At 33.0% G+C, this 12,375-nt stretch overlaps 1 pseudogene; it reads right to left on the bottom strand.

Moving 5' to 3' along the window:
- Positions 1-6,450, bottom strand: part of LOC133682931 (glucan endo-1,3-beta-glucosidase 7-like) — a 33,850-nt pseudogene extending 27,400 nt beyond the window's left edge.
- Between the last annotated feature and the right edge of the window lie 5,925 nt (positions 6,451-12,375).

The following is a 12,375-nucleotide window of genomic DNA, read 5'->3' as shown; positions in this document are numbered from 1 at the left end:
GATATGTTGTGATGAAATAAATAATAGCTTGTTTAACGGGTCCGTTTTAATTTTTATCAATTCTATTACGGAGTTGTGATTTCCGTAAATTTATATACGTATAAATTTGTATGGATGTTGATAATTGATAATTGATAATGAATATTTAACATAAGTGTTTTTTTAGTTTGTTGGATAATGTCAGGGCAAACCAATATTTTTGCAAATTTATTTACGTAACATAGTTAATTAATACATGTTGTCATCATAATTTTATAGAGGTTCGATAGAAGTCATGGATGATCGTTCATGGATGTATCGAAAGTCACCCCAAGGATTGTAGAGGATGGATTATTCTAATGGGGTTCAGGGTTTTATTAATTCTACAACATCTATTCCGAGGAATTTTACTGATGGCAGTATTAGGTATCCATGCAGGAAGTGTAAAAATGAAAAGTTTCTACATCCAGATGGTGTAACGATGCATCTTCTAATCAAAGGGTTCATAGAGAATTACCTGTGTTGGTATGCACACGAAGAACTATTTGTTCCTACTAAGAGCATGGTAGAAAGGGTGGTTGGGTCAACTTCTAGTGCTAGCAACGTGTATAAAGTTGTAAATGACAACAGTAATCCTTACAGGAATATGGTTATGGATGCAATGAGAATGAATCAAGGTAATGTCAGTCATTGTCCAATCATAGAAGAACCTAATGCAGATGCAGCAAGGTTTTTTGATCTATTGAAAGATTCTGACAAACCATTATGGGATGGGTGCACGAACCACAATAAATTATCAACCGTAGCACAAGTGTTCACCATCAAGTCAGATCACGGGTTGAATGAGGCCAGTTAAGACAAAATTATGGAATGAGCAAGAAGCATTTTACCTAAAGGGAACAAGCTTAAAGAGAACTTCAATGTTGTTAAGTCCTTGATGAAACCTCTCAATTTAGGATACCAGAAAATTGACTTGTGCCCTAACTTCTGCATGATTTACTACCTTGAAAATGCTGAGCTGACCGAGTGCATGACATGTGGACATTCCCGTTACAAACCCAGAACTGACTTTGGAAAGAATCTCATGGCATATAAGAAACTTAGATACTTCCCAATCACACCTAGATTGCAGAGGTTATTCATGTCACCAAGAACTGCTGAGCACATGACATGGCACTAATCACATAATACGGTTGATGGAGTGATGGTGCATCCTTTTGACGGCAAAGCATGGAAACACTTTAACAATGTGCATCCTTATTTTTTAGTTAAATCAAGGAACTTGCGTCTTGGGTTGTGTACAAACAGATTCAACCCATTCGGGTCATTTCCTGCTCCTTATTCTTGTTGACCGGTTATACTGACGGTTTATAACTCGCCATTGGGGATGTGTATGAGGTTGGAGTTCATGTTTTTATCTATTGTCATACCAGGTCCGAGGAGTCCAGGCCAAAATATAAATGTTTGTCTTCGACAGTTGATTGATGAGTTGCCGTAGTTGTGATCCTCCGGAGCTTTGACTTATGATATATCGAGGAAACAAAATTTTGTTATAAAGGTGGCTTTGATGTGGACTATCAATGATTTCCCAACTTATGGAATGGTTTCTGGTTGGAGCACGCATGGAAAACTAGCTTGTCCATATTGCATGGAAAACAATAAGGCTTTCACGCTAACAAATAAAGGTAAAGCTTTTTTTTTGTACTGTTACCGTCGTTTCTTGCCACCGAATCACATGTACAGAAAGAACAGAAAGTTGCACCCCCATGTTTTTCTGGTGATGAATTGCATGATGTTGTATCAGAGTACGGTGACATTGTGTTTGGTTTCCAATCAGGTAAGCAGAAGTTTCCTGGTTTGGTTTAACCCACAATTGGGTAAAGCAAAGTATTTTTTAGGAGCTTTCTTATTGAAAGACCAATCCCCTCCACCATAACCTTGACGTCATGCACATAGAAAAGAACATGTTTGAGAACATTTTCAACACCGTCATGGATGTGAAGGGGAAGACAAAGAACAACATCAAGGCTATATTGGATTTAGCATTGTTCTGTAACCGAAAAAATATGGAGTTGGTTTTTGATGAGTCACAGGTCACAAAACCTAGAGCAAGCTTTATGTTAGAGAAAAATGCACAACTATTAGTCTACAAATGGCTTAAGAGTGCATTTCCCCGATGGACATGCCTCGAACATATCAAGGCTGGTTAATATGGAGGAATGTAGATTTTATGGAATGAAGAGTCATGACTGCCACGTGTTTATGCAAACACTCATTCCATTAGCTATTTGTGATTTGTTGCCAAATGGGATATGGGATGCACTCACACAGATCACTCATTTCTTTAGAGATATATTCTCTAGCAAGTTGAATGTTGATCACATTGAAAGGCTTGAAACGAATATCGTCGAGACAATATGCAAACTTGAGATGATATTCCCTCCATCATTTTTTGACTCAATTGAGCATCTACTTGTACATTTACCGTATGAGGTAAAAGTTGGAGGACTGATCCAGTATAGATGAATGTATCCATTTGAGAGGTTAGATATTATAGTTGCAATGTAATTCATAATTAAAAGTTTTTCATTGTTTTTTTTAATTGATAATTTTTGTTTAATTCTATATATGCAGGTACTTGTTCAATCTTAAAAAAAAGGTTAAGAACAAGGCATATGTTGAGGCTTCAATATGTGAGGCCTATATTGTTGAGAAGATCTCAACATTTATCTCGTACTATTTCAAACCTCATTTGAGAACGAGAATCAATCGTGTTCCACGATATGATGATAGTGGTAAAGTGCCTTCAAGTGGGAACTTGTCAATATTCTTCAATCCTGGACGACACACACCTAAAAATTCTTTAAGGGGAAAATATTTGTTTGAAATAGAGTTCAGACAAACACACAATTATGTTCTATTTAACTATGATGAGCTAAGACTTTTTATTAAGTAAGTAGATGTACTACTTAAACTTTGTCAAGAGTGTACTACTTATATATTATGATATCATAAACTCATATAATTTGGAACAACCTTGTTGGCAACATCGATGATATTTACTGTCCAATAACTCATAGTTGACCAAATCCCAAATCTTTCAATTACAAGATGAACAATTTACCACGTGGTTTAGAACACATGTAAGTCCTATTACAAACTCATTATCTCTTGCAAGGTAACTGTATGTCAATATTACAGAATGTCCATTTATTGATTATTGTTGTATTTGATATACAAGGTAACTGTATGTCAATATTACAGAATGTCCATTTTTTAATAACCTTATGTTGGCAACTCGAGAGGCTAGGAAATACTTTTTAAGGAAAATCTTCTTCATGTCATTCCAAGTTCCAATGGAACTTGGGAGAATAGAGAAAAGCCATGTCTTTGCTGCCCCTTTTAAAGAGAAAGGGAAAGCTTTCAACTTAACTTGTTCTTTGTCAACTCCGTTTTGGTTTCATGCCAACACAAACCATGTGGAGCTCTTTGAGATGAGTATAAGGATCTTCTCTGACAAGTCCATTGAATATTAACAGTAAATGTATAAAACTAGACTTGAGCTCGAAGTTGGCATTGTTGTCGATGTTTATGCACAATGGTTGATTCTCCACATTAGGAGCACCAAGCTCCTTGAGTGTCTATTGTCGTGTAACAACCATAGTGTTGATGCGAGCTTCTTTTCATAACCTGTGTAAAATGTTTTCTATTTCAAGATCTACATGCACTTGTCTCTGGTTAGTAGAACGGGTTACATGCATAAATTGTCAAGAAAACTCAAAAGAAACCAACCACACACGAGATTTATAGTAGTGCAAATTGAATGAAAATCCTACGCTAGAACACAAAAATTGCCTAAAAACCCAAGAAAACAGCGGAATTTGGCCTCAATATGGTGGAGTTAGTGGCTATAAGCCACCAATCTTGTTTAGAACATCGTTTCCCTTAAAGACACAAAATGCTGAGACCTAATTCCACCAAAAAATTAGTTTTGAGCAGTACTGGTCGTACTGTATAGTACCGTCGCAAGCAAAAAAAATTGTTTCTTTTTCTTAACAAAATAAATAACAATCACATCACAAGAATGAACTAAAATCACTTTCCCGACAACGATGCTAAAATTTGGTGCGATGTCGTGGTCGCATAAATTAATTACCCTATCTTAAATAAACAAGATAGTATAGAGCAAGTAAGGGATGAATCCCACGAAGAAGTTTTAGTTCAGATTTTTATGTTATATGATATGCAATTGGGGGGAATTTTGAGATTATCTAGACTATAGCAGAATTAAACAATCAAGCTAAATTAAATAAATCAGAAAATTATCAAGAGAACAAACCTTGGTTTCAAGTAAACATCCACCTACAAAAATCAGAACCAATCATTGAAACGAAACATCAATTTATATTCTGAATCCTTATGTTTTCTTAACATTGGTTAGTTAACAGATTCACCGTATAACTAACCATAACCATCAAGCAATCACGGTGTCCGCACTAGTAATTAAAATTCAATGGCAGCTTTAAGAACTAGATAAGTTGATTAATCTAGACAACATAATTTTCTGTAGTTCATGTTTGGTTTAATCGAATGTTCTTCCTAAGATTAATAACGTAGATCTATCATAGGTATTAAATTCAGTTGCTTCACAACTTTATATATCACAACTCTGGTTTTGATAGCAAAATTAGCAATAGATTATTCACAAAAATAACTTAGAGTCCGCTCTAGCAATTAAAATAAATAATCATAGGAAATAAGCATAAGAGAGCAAACATATTCATTCATCATATAAACTAAAAAGAAAAGGTAAAATAAATCTCACAGTTCTTGAAATCCGAAGGTTTTTGTGTCCTTGCAACAAAAAAAAGAGTTTAGGTGTAACAACCCCAATTTTTCTATTAGTTTATCCGTTAATCTCCCCCCTATAAAGGGTAGATGGAGCAAATTTTTTTTTTTACTTACTGAAATTTCTAACGAAATTTTGGTAGAGTCTCCTCTATATCGGGAGATCCCAAGTTATCGACAATTTACCTTGCACACATTTAGAATCACATCTCATCCACAATCACATCCATGTTTAGTACAATCAACTGCATAATTCATTCCAGATTATGGTCAGGACCATATTCATTCCCAAACTCCATCTTACATCACACGCATAAGTTAATAATTAAAATAGCCAAATTCGAGCACGAAGATTGCATATATATATAACAGAACACAGTTTAATATTCTAACATAGTCTAGTACATTCTAATATCCCAAGCATAGGTTGATACATTTAATATTTCAGAAACAAAATATTACGAATATAATATTCTATACAGGTTACATGTTTACTGCATGACAAAATTACACCACAAATCCCTAAGTTCTTAACTTATACAAAAAGGGATCAAAAAACTTAAAATCTATTCCTGGCGTGAATGGGAGGGACCTGCAAAAATATAAATTTTCCATATAATTGTAAATAAATGATTAAAATACAAGCAATTTACAGAAGAAAAATTAAACAGGATATCTATCTACTTAAATCATAAACCTCTTTTAATGGTTATCTAAGAATTCTCTTTTTTTTTTTGGTTTCTGTTGACTACTTCCCCCCCCCTCCACATCAGAAAGACTATTGCCAACACCATTGACCTCTATTAGTGTCTTTAGTTGTCGTCCTAGAACAACTAATCAGTTTCATGAAAATGCCGACACGAACGTAACCGTTTGTGTCATTAACTATTTTTAAAACTAAAATAGTTAATCATTGTTCCATATTACCTTGGGAGTTTCTCAGGTATGCCGATGTAAAAAATTCTTGACATCATTAGCTTTTAAGTTTATAAATTTTGCCGATATCGACGTCACCTGCCAATATCATTAACTATTCTGAAACCAAACAGTTAATCAAGTTTATAAATTTTGCCGATATCGACGTCACCCGCCGATATCATTAACTATTCTGAAACCAAATAGTTAATCAAGTTTATATTTCTCCTTTCACGTACCGGTGATGCCGATGTTATCCAACTTGGTTTACATCATCAACCTCCTATATCAGGGACAAACAAATCAAATTCGAGAAACAGTCATTACCAAAATTCGTTGTTACTCCAAAAGAACCCATAAATTAAATCTAGTCCTCCGTTTCATTTTATTTTTTATTTTTTTCGTCATTTAACCTTTCCTCCCCCCCCCCCTTTCTTTTCCTCATCAATAAGCACCAAATTTTTATAGTTTAAAAGTTAGTTAAAATAATTATTAACTAGAGGAGATATATGTACCAAGTACCTACCTGTTGTAGACGCTCGACTTGCGTTCCCCTGTGGTTGCTGTACTCCTCCTGTGGTTCCTCCTAAAACCACAAACACCCATCATTATTCCATATTAGTCCACATATCACACGCAACAACAACAATGGAAATAATATTCATTTCTCTTTTACCAAATCTTTTCTTTCTCACTTACATTCCTCATTATTATCCTTTAACTTTTCAGCTCATTAGTAGTCCAAGTGGACATCATAAATTCAATTTTGATTACAGTTTATTCTTTTTGAAGATCAAGACACACTTTATGAAGGGCAAGAAGACAAATTCTACCCTTAATATGGCTAAATTTCACCGTTTTATCAACTTGGCTGAATCTGCCAACAGGGGTGGCAGCTTGACCTCTCCTCAGTTTTTTACTTGTATCTGGAGTTCTATGACTCCAAATTAGGCGGGGTCAGATTCCTTGGAAAGCTAACACTTCCAGCTAAAAATCTATGGGGGACCCTTCCTAAATTCTGTAGTTTTTAGGTCCAAAATTCCCCCAGGAAATAGGGCAACGAACCTGCCCTGTTTTGCTAATGGAGAAAGTATCTCCAATTCATCTTAAATCCCTGCTTCTTCATCAGTCACAGCCATGCCTTCCCTTTATTCATGGCATTACCATCTCATTTTATGTCCTCTTAAGGTCACTTGTACCAAATTATTTAATTAAGCACATCATAAGTTCTCATTCCCTCTCTGCAGTAACTAGCAGAGAACGTGCCCAAGGGAACCAAGAGTTCCCTTCCTCTCTTTTATGCACTCATTTCTTCTTCTTCTTTAAGGCACTTAGATTATTCTAATCCATTTAACCTCACTCATTTCTGCATTTTCCCAAAATTTTATGTTAAAGAACCCTAATTCCCAATTCAAGAATAGCATAAACTTCTAATCAAATTGAAGTTGATTTCATAGAAATTGGAATTAGAACTCCTTACTTGGATGGAAATCTAAACTTTACTTCATAGATTTTTAGAAGAATCTTAGCCTTCTTCTCCTTGTATGTAGTCAGCCACTCTTCCCCCTCTTTTCTTCACCAACTCTTCACTTTTCTTCTTGTTAATTCTTCCACTCGATTGCGTTCCTCCACTTAATAATTCCAAGGCTTATTAGGGTTTACTAATTTTAAGTGTTTACTCCTAGTTTTGATGAAGGAAAAATCTGAAATTCTCCTCCCCTCCTTATTCTTATTATCAGCTGGCCATGGATGAGAGAAGGGATGGGTATTTATAGTCCCATCTCTTGTTAATTCCATTTTGACCCCATCTTTCACTTCTTCTTTTTTTATATATATATAACAACATTTTGAATTATTATAAACCCCCCCTCTTTGTATACTTTATTCTCGGGCTTCACATTAGGGTTGCATGTTTATTGAACAACTAATCAAAAAGGAAGAAGAATGCATGATTTGGGTTTTTTAGAGGAAGGTGCATTTTTTCTCTTTTGGTTGGTCGCCCCCTCTTCCTTTCTCTCTTTCTTTTTATTTGATAGGAAACCCTAATATCTCTTTTCTACAAAAAAATCCTTACCTAAGTAGACAATTTATATCTAAGTAGTTCAATAACTATTTTCCTAAATAAGGAAAAATAGTCTTGCATAAAATCCTCAAACTTTGATTTTGGACTTATAAGAGTTAAATTGCCGAATTAAAGACTTGGATGTCGGTTTGGATGCTTTAAGAAGTAATTTGAACTTGTTTTTTCACAAAACCTATCTGCTGGCAGAATTCATATGGCATCTTAAAAAACTCATATGAGCTCGTTTTCGAATGCAATTTGGTATGATGATAGGTCTTTGAGTCAGGAATCCAACCAAATTGAGTTTGCATCAAATGAACTTTTCTAGCTCAAAATATTCAAGTCAGAATAGCCAAAGATCAACACTTGCAGAATGCAAGATTTGTCTTTAAAGGCTATGATCTCTATGTAATTTCTCTTTTTATTTTTCTTGCCATATATTTACAAAAACAAGTATGGATATTAGCTTTATAATGCCACTAGAATCACTTCGTTTTGACCTCTAGAGGTCAAGTTCTATACAAAACATTGATCGGAGGTCAAATCTGCCAATTATCTTCAATTTACTTCTTTTTGAATCTTACATCCAAAAGTGCCTTCAAAACATAAAACAAAGAAAATTAAGGCATTTTATATATAAAACATAGGCAAAATACTAGTTAAATGTGAGTAAAACTATCAAATAATATGGTTGCATCAAATACCCCCACACTTAGCTCTTGCTCGTCCTCGAGAAAGGAGAGAGAGAAAGTTGTTTACATCGATCCTAACAACAAAAATGATTGATCTTGGTGGAAATGGCTTTCATTTGATGAGAGAAGTTTGATTTTGGTTGTTTAGAACCTCAATATTTCCTAAGAAATCAGATCGAAGTTGAAGAATTTTTTTACCCAGTTTTATTGTGTTTTTGGACCTTTTTTGGGTTTCCTAGGTTGATAAATTGATTTCTAGATGTTTTAAGGTTGTTTACAAGGTATTTTTAGGTTATAATGGGTTGAAATATGAGTTTTTAGGTCAAAAAATACTTTACCCTAATTTCTCAGCTACCACTATGGTGGCTAGAATTTGAGCATCATTTAATTATTATTTTTTATAAAAAAAAGGTTGAATGACAAGTCATTTTCCCCTTAATAAGATATATTAAAAAATAAATTCAGGTCTTCGTGCGCACGCCTAAGTTTGAAGGCCCACATGTTTAGGGTTTTTTTTGGCATTTTTTGTTTTATTTTTTAGAAACTTTATTATTTTATCTTTAGGTAAAAAATAAATTTTAGAAAAAACATTATTAAACCTAGCTGAGTTTATGACCCAAGTCACATGTTTGACAGGTTAATCAATAACATCTGGGTCAATTTAATAAATTGTTGTTTCAATATTTTTTAAAAAAACAATATGTCACATTGAAAAAAAAGGCATTTATTTTATTTTGAATTTGTCTTCACGGTGTGTTTTGTTTTTATTTTTCCTCTGAAGTTAATTTGTTCAAAATTGCTTTTTATATGATTATCTTGGTCTCATGTTTCTTCTCATGGATATAACAATTTAACTTTGGTTAACCCGGGCTACTTCAATATGTCACAATGTTAATGTTTTTTTTGAAAAAAGTCATCTTGCAAATTTGTTTTCCTTTATTTTTTTCTTCCATTTTCAACTTTTAGTTTTTTGTTTATTATTATTTATCCTATACTCACAAAAAAAATTAAATTATTAAACCTAGTGAATTCCATGACCCAGATCGTGGGCTTGAAAGGTTAGGTTGGCCGCTTATCTCGTGTTGATCAAATTTATTTTTAAGCATTTGAGTTATTTTGAATTGATCATTATGATACGTTTCATTTTGATTTTTGTATCATTAATTGATTTTGATTTTTTTTCCTATAATTTAATGACACTGCTTAAAAATTTCCTATAATTTTGATATTTTTTCAAGATTTTAAAAATCTTAGCTTAACTATGGTGAAACACAATTCAATGAACCAATGCATTCTAAAAAACATTTAGAAGGAACATGTTTTGAACCAATAGTGTATCCTAGATAACTTTAACTAAGATAGATAGCATGAAAACATTTACTACAAGTACTGTAGCTTCTCTCACAAACCACTATGGAGTTACAATGTTTCTCTACATTGTTTTTTTTCCCCCTTAAACACATGGTTCTTTTTTTTTCCTTTTACTTTTCTTTTTGTTTTTTTTTTCTTATGAATTTTTTTAAGATTTTTTTGTCAATTTTATTTTTTTAATATTGAGATGGTTTAAAATTTAGCTTTATAATTTTTTTTCTTTTTATTTTGTTTTCTATGAGGTTAGTATGGTTTGAAAGTTTGTCGAGGTAACCCAAGTTGCCCCAGTTTATGGATTTGGTGGGTTTTTTTTTTAATTGAACTTGGCTTTTTTATATTCTATTTTTCTCATCTAGTTAAAAAAAATAGTTTTAGAGAAAGGTTAAGTTCTTAAATTTTATAAAATAGCAAAAATTTGTTTACATGTTCATGTTTCAACACACCACGACCTCTTGTATGATCCATACTTGTTTATTTTAACATGTAATACATAATTCAACATTAAAAGTGCCCCCCCCCCATCTCCTTCATGTCTAGCTGAAGGCTTTCTCTCCTATTTCACACTATTTTCACTTCTATCTACCCAAGAAAAATCCTCAAAAACCCTAATATAAGAGACAACTTTTGTACAACACTTACCCAATGTATTAGAAATTGTTCTAGGAAGGTTTTGGGTTTATCCTAGTTGCGTTTTTTACTCCCTAAAAACTCTTCTCCCTCATATTTTCTTGGTCTCTTTCCACTCCTCCTTTATTGTCGCTAGCCTCCTGTCTTCCGTTCCCTCAATTTATTTTGCTTTTGATGCTTTAATCTTCACTCAAACCTCTTAATTTCTCTTATGTGTTTGCTTGCATGTGATTTTCTCCACCTGTTGTTTGGAATAAGATGCTGAAGAGAAGAGTGTCTTTTCCTTTTCCCCTCCTCTCTATTCTGCCATCAGCCCTCTTATTCTTCTTAGGGCTAATAGGTTTTTTACTTTTTGTTTTTGCTTTTGTCCCTCATTTGTTTATATATTTTCAGTTTAGTCCCCTCACTCTTTTGTCTTTCTCATATTAAATCCCAATTTCTCCTTATTCACTTATATGTGTTTCATACTTCAAGTTAGAGCTATTGTCTTTTACCAATAGGTTCTTCTCTATTTACTAAATCTCATGCGTTCATGATTTAGGAGTTCACAAAAAATTACCCATAAATGCATGCCTTTTTTTTTGTCTTTTTCTAGGGGTGAAGATCGTTTTTTACTATATTCTAAGAAACAAAAAGACAAACAAAACTATTGGTAAACAATTCTAATTTTTTTTATATTGGGATAAATAATTCATTTTACCGTGTAAGATAAATATACCCTTTATTAATTTTCTAATAATTAATGAGCCATTAAAATTAGATAGAACTTGTAACACCCTCAATTTAATTTATGTAATACTCGTTGAAAAATTAGAATTTTTTTTGCATATGAGTGTGTGTGTATCATGATCCCTGATCCCTAACTATCCTGACAACAATTTTTAAGCTTATTATTATTATTATTATTATACTGGCTACCAAAAATTCAGCAGAGTTTCCTCTATAAATTGACCTTTTCAAGTGTCGACATCAACTTAAAACACAATTTATCCTGCATAGTTATGATTCAACCATTCTAGAACATCTTCAACAAAAACTGAATTCTCATCACTTCATCCACTTCGACTTATACCTTCACCATTTTCCATTCTAATAGTAGTGTCATATATCTTTTCTCTTCATACATGATTTCATTAATACAAAGCATATTATAAAGTTATCTACATGCATACTAAAATTCTTTAATGTCTACACAAAAAAGATTTAATTATCTAAAAAGTGGTATATGACTAAACATTAATTACAAGCCCAAAAGATAACTTCAAATCCTTGTGAACTAGAATATTACATAATCCACATACCTAAAATATACCTAGTAAATAACTACCCACAAAAGAAGATAATCAAGGTTATCCTGCAGTATGAGAAGGACCCATAACAATGCAACATAATTTATTTAGTAATACTAATTTAATTTATTTACACATATATATAGTTCACACATTCTTTTTTTTTTTCACTATAATCTCTAATAAATTTTCTGTAGACATATCCTCCAACTTTGGTTACTTGAGATGACTTCTCGATTACCAAGCTTCATAGTTTGCTTATAAAGTTTACTTCTTTTGACACCTTGGCCCCCATCTTAATGACAACCAAGTAATCACACAAATAATCCAGGTCTTCCTCAATTCCTGATCAAATTCATTAGCACCTTAGCCATTTCATATATAGATGATTAAATTCTATATCCACACCTTAGTTTATGTTCTTACAGACAACTAAGTCATCTGTCCGTATCACCTTAGCCATGCCTCTGCAAATGGCTAAGTCTAATACTATTCACCTTAGCTTTCCACCACTTTGGAAACTAAGTCAAAATCAAATGTTTATATTCATTTCATTCATCGAATAATTCTTTTCATTCTTAACCATGTGTTC

This window comes from Populus nigra, chromosome 2 (genome assembly GCF_951802175.1).
Source record: "Populus nigra chromosome 2, ddPopNigr1.1, whole genome shotgun sequence".
Taxonomy (NCBI): Eukaryota; Viridiplantae; Streptophyta; class Magnoliopsida; order Malpighiales; family Salicaceae; genus Populus; species Populus nigra.
The sequence above is the reverse complement of the archived record's forward strand: the minus strand, read 5'-3'. Positions and strand labels throughout refer to the sequence as shown.